The sequence below is a fragment of the Rhea americana genome, unplaced genomic scaffold (genome assembly GCF_003343005.1).
Source record: "Rhea americana isolate MKP2758 unplaced genomic scaffold, rheAme1 scaffold_20, whole genome shotgun sequence".
Taxonomy (NCBI): domain Eukaryota; kingdom Metazoa; phylum Chordata; class Aves; order Rheiformes; family Rheidae; genus Rhea; species Rhea americana.
Genome location: NW_028186150.1, coordinates 150,080 through 157,590, shown reverse-complemented (window position 1 = coordinate 157,590; position 7,511 = coordinate 150,080). Strand labels below are relative to the sequence as shown.

At 36.7% G+C, this 7,511-nt stretch overlaps 1 long non-coding RNA gene across 5 annotated transcripts in view; it reads left to right on the top strand.

Annotated features, from left to right (window-relative positions):
• The window catches only part of LOC146596463 (uncharacterized), a 21,097-nt gene that overhangs the window by 865 nt on the left and 12,721 nt on the right, over positions 1-7,511 (top strand). The window contains exons 1-4 of one of the 5 annotated variants that reach the window (XR_014895705.1): positions 17-172; positions 992-1,050; positions 5,404-5,474; positions 6,547-7,473. This is a non-coding gene — a long non-coding RNA (uncharacterized LOC146596463). Of the gene's footprint in view, positions 1-16; positions 178-991; positions 1,051-5,403; positions 5,475-6,546; positions 7,474-7,511 lie in introns of those variants that run through there. The other 4 variants (XR_014895707.1, XR_014895704.1, XR_014895706.1 and 1 more) reach the window with 4 other exon arrangements.

The window sequence follows — 7,511 nt, the reverse complement described above, 5'->3', positions numbered from 1 at the left end:
CCGGCGCTTCCCGCCGGCGCGGCACAAAGGGGCCGCGGGGGGCGGGGGCGTCGCCGAGACTCCTGTGTCGCCCTCAAACGTTTTCGTTCTGTCCTTTCGTTAGGGCCCGTCCTCAGTGCGGGAAAGACGGTTTGGGGTTGCTCCTTCGTGATGGAGATCGCCAGCGGTGCCTGTRAAGTACTGTATTTCTCTTGCCTTTAAAATGGCTAGCTAAAGAAACCATATGGAAACCAAAATCATTGTCAAGGGGACTGAACTCTGGGTTAGACAAAACGCACGAATGGTTTTCTCAGATTGATTTTTTTAGGACATAATTATCATGATAATTTTGTAATAGCTTCATAAATTTATAAAACTTACAATTTTATAAGGAGCTTTACGCATTGTTTGGGAAAATGCCTGGTGTATGTTGTCATGGCCGTGTGAATTTAACCAGGTTTATTATTATTTCTCAGCAGATCTTATATACAGAAAAGTTTACTATGCAACATAACATATTTTCACATCCTATTTCCATGGAAATAACCTTCTGTTAATCCTATATTTCATAGCAAAATGTGACTATTTTGTATTTCAAAGGCGTGTTTAAAAYCTTGCACTGAATGGGAACAGGCTTTTAATAATATAGAGAGATAGTTAGTACAAGTTAGGAAATAAGGTAACACGTAACAGTAAGAAAGTAGTTAAAAAGTTGTTGAAATATATATAAGCAAAAGTTTTGTCTCTAGGCCTAAACATCCAATCACCTGGCCCTAATGCTCAAAAACAAACAAACAAACAAAACCACATACTTGGATACCATACTAATAAAGTGAAAATAACAGTAATTTCCATCAGTTTCAGTGCTTCTAATCAGGGAGCTCCATGGGAAGAAGTGAAATTGTCAATTTATTGGACACCTCCTAGCCACAAGCTAGAAATAGTTCTCAAGTAGGATCTGTGGGGAGCTGCCTAGAAGCAATCTGTGGCTTTGTTTCCTTCTCTGTAACAGATGGTTACTGACAGACTGAGCTTCTCATCAGTGGCTGCCGCTGAACTTCTCTGATGCTTGTATGWATGCAAAGCATGTTGCTTGCTAGTAAATTCAGTCCTCAAATTGAGAGGTATCTGGGAAATACCTGGAAAGCAGGCAGGGAGCAGAAGGTTTTRATATTGTTGGCTCCTTCAGTATGAAGGGACATCACAGAGTATTGTTTTTACTGGAAAAGGATAATTGGAGGACTGGAGAAGGTACTGTTCTTGGGAGGGGGAGTTGTTTTTAATGTTTCTTTTAACTAAATAATAGATGAACATTGGTGATAAAAACTGTTACAGAGTTTGATAATGTTTTTGATTGGAAGTATAGGAAGTAAAGTGAAAAGGAAGTAAGAGTGAGCTGAAGAAGATAGAGAGGAAGAAGCAGCAGAGTGGATTTCCCCTTCACAGAATATGTGCAGGCCAGATTCTGAACTCACACCTTAAAACTAATTTAAAGAAAGACATAAAATACCATATATATACATGCACACATACACACTTTTTTTTAACTGAGCGAGCTTAATGCACATATAAATACAACATACATATGTTCTTAGGTATACATGTATTTTCTGTCTAGGGGAAGGAGGGTGACCGGTCTGGAAGTTTTTAGCTGCCAGCAGTTCCCCAGGAGTTGACCTGTTGCTGAGGTCGTGCCATATGGCCAGTCCAGAGCAGCACTGGTATGGAGCTGTTGCAGGAAGTTACTGAGGCAGGAGTTATAGAGGCAAGCATGAATGCTCACACATGAGTCKTCTTGCATGTCTAGTCCAGGCCTATCCCAAACAAAATGTTAGAATCCCTGGTGAGCTATTGACATTTTCCACCTACAAACTGTTCTGGGAATTTTCCTTCCCTTCTGCTCTACATGCCTGTAGTTCTTGGTCACATGGAGACTGATACGGTGCTCACAGGACTGTGACAATCTCATGCCCCAGTATATAGCTGAGAACTTCTATAGCTGATGGCTATCCAGAAATGCTTTTTCTAAATAGTGCTATAGATGCGACTTCACCATTACATGCAACAAGTTATGCTGCTAAAATTCACAGGAGTCTTCAGGGTAGACAGTTGTAGCAGTGCAGCTACGGCAGTCGAAAGTCAGACTTCTCCTATGTAGATTGACATGGTTACACTGACCAAAATTTGTTCTGCAGATCTAGACTTACCATTAATACAAGGCACAAATGTTCTTTTATGTTAGCAGGAACATGATTCTGGAGGGCATGATATTAGGTTCTTCATTCTTATTAGTTATCATTTATCTTTCAGTAATAGCTGTCTAGTAAAAATTTCTAGCTCACTGTCATAAAATAATAAAAATAATTAAGAAGACAGAAGAAGAACTAATGAGAGGGTCATTGTGAAAGAGGATACATTTCTGCCTGGCAAACAACCCAATATAATCTGTTTCCTTGGATATTGAATATCAGCTAGATTTTTAAGTACCCAAGCAGCAGATAAATGATTTAAATTGCTTCTTTTGGTTTGCTTTTTGTGTTAYGCAACATCAAGACCTAAAGCAGCTTATCTAAGAACTGAGTCAGGATTGATTTTTGTGTGTAAAGTTATGCATGTTAAAGTATTCATGTATTCTTGACATGACTCTTGACAAAGTGTTCTTGACAAAGCATGTCAAGATTTGAGTTTTAATGATCATATGAAGTACCCAAATCTGCTTCACATTTTAGTACCCTTGTGACTTAACTATATTCAGTGGCTCTGCACAGACCTGGTTCTGTCAACACTAACAGTGGTGTTACAAACAATTTTTTAAATAAACTTTTTTTAACTTTGACTTCCAGAATTTATTTACGTATTATTATGATTTTTTACAGTGCTATATAACAACTTTTATCATGTAGTCATGTCTATAGATCAGACATTTGATTTGAAAATTATTAGATTAAGTTTATAGATTATGACTACAAAGGCACAGGAGGCTGAYGATAAGAATCCTAGTTTTAAAGTTGATGTTTCTTAACCAGATGGTGAGAATTTAAGACTGACTGAGAAAAAAATAGAAAGTTCACACTTTTTTTAAATTTAGTTGTCGAGTATGAAAACATTCAATTCAATAAAATTCGGTAATAACCAATGCAGAATAAACAGAAACCTCCTCAAGACTAGAAAATATATAGTGTAGATATCCATTGTGACATTGTTCATTAAAATTATTTTCTTAAATGCTTACAATGCTGTATTTATTCTGAATATTCCAATCTTTGTTTTTGTCAACTCCARATGTTTTGAAAGATGGAAGTATGATTAACTGTTCAGTAGAGTCCTGTGTAAATCTGCATACAATAGATATATTCAACTATATTTATAATTTTCCTATCAATATTACGTATATGTGAGATGTGATTTCCACAACCTCCACTGAACAGGAAGGGAAGGAAATTAGTGCACTGCTTGAACAAAAAAGCTAACAATATTGTTTAGAGAGAGAGGAAACCAGCTTTGAAATGTATTATGATTGCAACTTGATATCATGGGCTGTAAGCGGAAGAAATCATTAGCTTAGAAAAAAGGCAGTATTGGCACAATAGCCATGTGCAAATGTTAATACGGATATGCATATCAGCAAGGTGTGGGATAAGATTAGGAGGATGAACATTAGTAATAAAATTCCTCAAGAGTGGCTTGTCTTGTTAAAGGAAGAAGCTAATTTACAAGGAATTGTTGTTTCTCTTAATCTGATAGAGATATATTTAGGAAAAGGAAATGTGAGGAAAACCACAGTAATTTTGGAAAATAGACTTGATCACTAATGTTCTATTGTATCAACAGTGATTTTTCCCTTTGCGGTTTTCAATTACTGTAAAAGTTGTAGTGACAGTATGTTGAAGTACGGGAAGAACAGCAGTTGCTTTCTGTTAGTATTTGGACTATATATTTGCAGTTGGGGATGAGCAGTAATGAAAATGCCATTTTAGGTCTAGGTACGTTATACTGTTTGTACTGTATATCACAGTTTTAGTGGCTTATAGTCTCACTGGCACTTGGTGTCTGTGAATGTATGACGATGCAGGAGTACGCGTAGGCAAATAAGACTTCTAAAAATACATTGCACAAATCACCCATTCCAGCTGTCAGGGTGAGAACAGCCCTTTTGTCCTGCAGCCCTGGACAACTGAAATCCTATTTCAGACAAGTGAAATTTAGTTATTTGCTGCCTGACAGGAAAGCTGCTGACCTATGCTTTATACCACTTCGTACATTGACCAGCCATTGTGTCCAACCTGAGGCTTAAAATGAGAATTGGCCTTTTGCCCGGTTTCTTTGTAAATGCTACCAACTGGCAGAAAAAAAACGCATGACTACATCCCCTAGCCTGGTGCTTGAAAAAATTCTCCCCTGCTACCTCCACAGAGCTAGTCTTACTTTGGAAAGAGTGAACGTGACTGACTGTATGGCTGCTTAAAAATAAAAATAGGAAATCAGTTTTTCTTGTCAGACAAATCAAAGACTCAGGTCACCTTAAAAAGCCATGGGCTGCAAGCCGATTATACTGGCCATAGGGAATATTTTTTTTTAGACACATGCACACGCACACCCTCACACACACGTACACACACACTTCTCTCTCTTCCTATCTGTCTTKAATTCTACACGGACCAGTCTAGTTTTGAAGTGAAGGGAGGCCATTGACTTCAACTGAGGTTGGATGTATCCTGTGACCTTCTAGTTTATATATTTAGACTCCCCTTACTGATCTCCTCTTCTGCAGGCCTGATGTCATCACCATTATTATAAGCAGAAGTTGGCACTTGATTGACAGCAAATAGCCTTTCCAAAAAGTAGCCAACAAGTAAGAATGTTTTGTAAGAGTGACATATGAACATGACTCCCTGCAGTCCATTTTTGTTTACAGGCAGTGGAAGAATTTCAGATATTTTTAAGGTCAGTGTCCCCAGTCCAGAGATGAAGGAGAAGACGTGTTTGTTTTTAGACAGCTATTTTGCTTAGAAAACTGTCTTCCAATAATGCTGAAATGGGGGACTAGGCTCTGAAATGAATTCTTTCTCTGTTACAGGCAGCTAGATGGGCACAGCAATGGAGTAGTTCCAATCACATGCACAAAATTATCATCGGTATTCATATTTTTGTTTCAGGAAGTTCAACTACTTAAACATATGTATGTGGGTTTTTTTTTTTTTTTTTTTTGAATGTTTGATGATTCAGATGTCTGGGATCTCATTTTGCTTGTTTTCTTGAAAACTTTCACAAAAAGGAATCAGCTTGCAAAACCACAAAAATGTACTTCTCAACCAGCTGTCGTAAAACAGTTTGCATGGCCATTTAAATACAGGAGAAGTTTTTATATTTAACATAAATTTATTCTGTTGAGTAACAAATTATTATGTATTCATTATTTTTTAGCCGTCAGCAGCTGGCTTAGAACTGTGCAAAGGATGCAGCAAATATGGGAGTATTTAGAGGATATTTGCAAGGTACAAAAAAGAGCTCTTGTTGACAATGTTTTGTAGTACTAGGTCATAGAGGACTTTCATAAAACATATATGCTCTAAATGTGTGAATGAGAATCAGATTGCTGTATTTTCTACTTAGAAATTAATGTAGCATTTCAGTATATTCCATTGGAAGATGGTGAATAGGAGTAAAATGTAATTCTCTATAACTGACCCAACTTCTTATTAGGATATTAGGGTTCCTAAAATAATAGGAACATTATGTAATAATTAACATTAAATACATCTAAAACATCTAAAAAAAACATTATTTAAGAGGGAAGGAAGTAAAATTTAGAATGAACTCCAGAGCAACACTGATGATCAGATATAGAAAAATATCACTTCTAAATGTTTTAAATGGGAAGATTAACTGGTAATTCATGTTTTGTTTGTCTGACCTTGTATAACTAATTGCAATAAGGTCATATGTATGTATCAGATACCAGAATTTGGCTTTCTTAGTAAATATGTTATACTGAACATATAATTCTTATTTAATAGTTTGTACTAAGCATGTTAACATATGAATGGTGTATCTTAGAGGAATTATTCTAAATTACATTTGTATACATAATGTTTTTTATATACGTTTATAAATATATATATAAAATTTTAAAGTGTTCTGGAAAGAAGCCTTAATAATAGTTTTAAAGAATTTTCATGTGGCAGTTCCTGCAGCATAGGGGACTGAAAGCTAGTGCATTGCCTTAGTTTCTGTTAGGACACTGTAGCAAAGGCAACTTCATTTGAGCTACCCTAATGATACTGTTTTTACCTTTTGCCTATACAAATCATATTGTATTGTGGAAAAATACCAAATAAGGAGTAATTTTGTAGTGGAGAACATGGATTTATGAGAGTAGGTTGAACACAAGAATRACAGAGAAACTCATAAGCCAGTATCTCATTCCTGAATCTTTGCTAAATTGTTTTATAACACACAGAAAAGCATAGCCGATAAAAAACTAACATAAAAGCATAGTGGATAAAAACTATGTTTTGATACAAGCATGATACGTGAATGAACTAATCTCTTCTTTTTAAATTACAGAAATACCCAAAGACCCTGATTGGGATTGAGATTTAAGTAATTCACTTACGGAACGGCACTTCTTAGGAACCACTAAATATAAGAAAATCTAAGCTTTCTTCATAAATGACTATTGATTATACCCTTCATGAAGAACATCTTTTAGGTGTCAGTTCCAACCCAATCCAAGTCTTCTGGTGACATGAAATGTGAGATGCCTGTGACTTATTCTTTGGCAACGATGGTGCTTTGGCCACCTGTCTGTCCTGGGCTTGAGAAGATATTCATGATGTTGACAGAGAAGAGTGGGGTTTATCTGCTAAAAACTTGGCAACCCAATTTTGTCTGCTCCAAGGGACCAGTGCAGTCAGTAATGCTTGATTGGCTGCGTACTATTTTCCTCTGGCTCGAACAGGAAGGTTAAAAAAAAAAAAAAAAAAAGGAAAGCTGACCTCAGTGGCAGGTTTCAGACTGATATGATTAGTCAGCTTCTTCTAGTGCTTTCATACCTTCTCTGTAACTGCAGCCAAGACTGTATTTGGTTTGCTTTCATAGAGGTCCATCACCAGCACCTGGTTCTCCTTGATAAATGTGACATCAGATTTGAGGAGCTCGCTCCACTTGTCACAAAGATGAAGCTTATGATGTGCTGCCCAGCTCCTTTTTCTTTTTCTTTTTTTCTTTTAAACTTATTTAGCCAAGAGGGTACACAGCTGGCCATCCTGTTAGATGCAAATATCCTGCACTGCTGAACACATACCGAGGATGCAGGAACAGGTCTGTCTTTCTGTTGCGCAGTGTTTATGGTTCACTCTAGTGTTGTCTTTTTCACAGCCCAGAAATTCCTTGTTTGTGTATTCATTTGCCTGAAGTTTAAGGTCTATCTGAAGTTGCCTCTCCTGGAACAGTTTTAGATCCTTCACCGCTTTCCAAATGCTGGCATCTAAAGTACGTAGATGATTTTTTTTTTTTTTTTTTTTTTTTTT